Source organism: Pongo abelii, chromosome 19, assembly GCF_028885655.2.
Source record: "Pongo abelii isolate AG06213 chromosome 19, NHGRI_mPonAbe1-v2.0_pri, whole genome shotgun sequence".
Taxonomy (NCBI): domain Eukaryota; kingdom Metazoa; phylum Chordata; class Mammalia; order Primates; family Hominidae; genus Pongo; species Pongo abelii.
In genome coordinates, this window is record NC_072004.2 from 31,123,853 (window position 1) to 31,126,596 (window position 2,744).

Sequence of the window (2,744 nt, forward strand, 5' to 3'; positions counted from 1 at the left end):
ATAGTCAAACTACATCTACAAAGTGTCAGTATCAAGTGGTGGTTTCGAAGCCGAAGTGGTGCTTGGATGTAAAATGATATAATAGTTGGCGGATAAGGTAAACAGTAAGGAATGTTGACCCAATGATGACGTGGAGCCCGTGGAAGCCCATAGCTACAAAAAATGTTGAACCATAAATACCATCGGAGATAGTAAAGGGGGCTTCAAAGTATTCTGAAACTTTTAGGAGGGTGAAGTAGATGCCTAGTAAGATTGTGATAAGTAGTGCTTGAATTGCTTGATTACGATCGTTCTCTATTAGGCTATGGTGAACTCAAGTAATTGAAACTCCCGATGTGAGTAATACAGATGTGTTTAGGAGTGGGACCTCTAGGCGGGTTGAGTGGAGTGATGCCTGTTGGGGGTCAATGTCCTCCTAGTTGAGGGGTAGGGGCTAGGCTGGAGTGGTAGAATGCTCAGAAGAACCCAGCAAAGAAAGACTTCTGAGATGATGAATAAAATTATTCCATGCCGAAGGACTTTTTGGACGGGTATTGTGTGGTGTCCTTGGTATGCACCTTCTCCTACAACATCACGTCATCATTGGTATATGGTTAGTGCATTGGTCAGTAGGCCTAGTGTTAGTAGGGTGGTAGAGTAAAAGTGGAATCGTATAGCTAGGCCAGATGTCATTAAGAGGGCTGAAAGGGCCCGTTAGAGGTCATGGGCTGGGTTTTACTATGTGATAGGCATGTGATTGGTGGGTAATTATATATTGTCATGTAGATAGAGGCTCACTAGGAGTGTGAAAACATAGGCTTGAATCAGGGCGACAGCGATTTCAAGAATCGTCAGTAAAATCAAAATTGTGAAGATGATTGAGGTTGTGGGGAAGTTGATAGTTGATAGTGCTAGTGTGGCGCTTCCGATTAAGTGTATGAGCAGATGGCCTGCTGTAATATTAGCAGTTAGGTGCATGGCTAGTGCTATCGGTTGGATAAATAGGCTGATGGTTTCGATAATAATTAGTATGGGAATGAGGGGTGAGGGTGTGCCTTGTGGCAAGAGATGGGCTAAGGTATTTTTGGTTTTAAAGCAGAAGTCTGTAATTACTGCACCTGCTCATAGGGGGATTGCCATGGCCAGGTTTATGGATAGTTGGGTAGTTGGTGTGAATGAGTGGGGCAAGAGCCCGAGGAGATTGGTTGTAGCAATGCAGATAATTAGGGATATTAGCATAAGGGATCAGTTTCATCCTTTAATGTTATGTATTGTTGTTATTTGTTTTAGGGTGAGTTGAATTAGTCACTGTTGAGTGGTAATTAATCGGTTGTTGATAAGGTGTTTGGAAGCTGGAATCAGCATGGGGGGCAATAGAACGATTGGCACTGCAGCTGGCAGGCCTAGAATTGTGGGGGCAATGAATGAAGTAAACAGATTTTCGTTCATTTTGACTCTCAAGGATTATTGTGATTCTGCATGTTAATAATTTTTAGTGAGGTAGGCAGATGATAGTTTGTGTTTAGTACTTTTAGTTGAATGATGAGGAATAATGTGAGGAGTATTGATGCAATGATAGTGGGTCATACGGTGGTGTCTAGTTGAGGCATTTCACTGTAAAGAGACAGTGATTCTCTTAGTCTTTAACTTAAAAGGTTAATGCTGGGTCAGCTCTACAGTGAACCTTATTAAGAGAGTGGGCGGTAGCCTATAAAGTGGATACAGGTCCTATTTCGAAGATTTTTAGCGGGATTAGTTCTAGAACGATGGGTATGAAACTATGGTTAGCTCCGCAGATTTCTGAGCATTGACCGTAGTATACTCCTGGTCGTATGGCGGTGAATGTGGTTTGGTTTAGGGGTCCGGAGATTACATCTGTTTTTAAGCCTAATGTGGGGACAGTTCATGAGTGTAGGACATCTTGTGATGTAATTATTATATGAACAGGGGCTTCAATTGGAAAGACTACTCGATTATCCACTTCAAGAAGTCGAAGGTCACCTGGGTCTAAGAATAGTGGTGGAAGTATATAGGAGTTGAAAATTAATCCTCCATAATCGGTGTATTCATAGGTTCAGTATCATTGGTGTCTGATTGATTTAATGGTAAAAGAAGGGTCATTGATTTCATCTGTTATGTACAGGATACGTAAGGATGGAAGGGCAATTAGGACTAGGATAATGGCGGGTAGAATCATTCAAAGGGTTTCTATTTCTTGGGCGTCTGTGATGTTAGTGTTAGTTTTGTTGTAATTGTTAGGAAGAGGGCATATAAAACTAGAAAGCTGATAAGAAAGATGATTACGAGGGCGTGATCATGGAAGGCGATTAGCTCTTCTATGATAGGGGATGTGGCGTCTTGAAGACCTAGCTGGGCTGCGTGTGCCATTAAGATATGCGGGGTTTAACCTGCAACTTAACCTTGACAAAGTTATGAAATAGTTTTTCTAATATCTTGTTGAAAAATTTGTAGGGGTTATGAGGCTGGCTTGAAACCAGCCTTAGGAGGTTCAATTCCTTCCTTTTTTGTCTAGGTTTTATATAGACTGGTTCTTCAAATGTATGGTAGGGTGGAGGGCATCTATACAGCCACTCCAGGTTAGTGGAAGGTTGCTCAATTATTAGGACTTTTCGCTTTGAAGCGAAGGCCTCTCAGGTTATGAAAATTATTAGCATTACTGCTGTCAGGGAGATGAATGAGCCTACAGATGATAAAATATTTCATGTGGTATATGCATCAGGGTAGTCGGACTAACATCGGCCGAG

At 41.8% G+C, this 2,744-nt stretch overlaps 2 pseudogenes; both read right to left on the minus strand.

Moving 5' to 3' along the window:
* Positions 1 to 713: 713 nt before the first annotated feature.
* Positions 714 to 1,428, minus strand: LOC134760472 (ATP synthase subunit a-like; annotated as a pseudogene).
* Positions 1,429 to 1,687: 259 nt separating this feature from the next.
* On the minus strand, positions 1,688 to 2,367 carry LOC129051250 (cytochrome c oxidase subunit 2-like; annotated as a pseudogene).
* Positions 2,368 to 2,744: the final 377 nt, after the last annotated feature.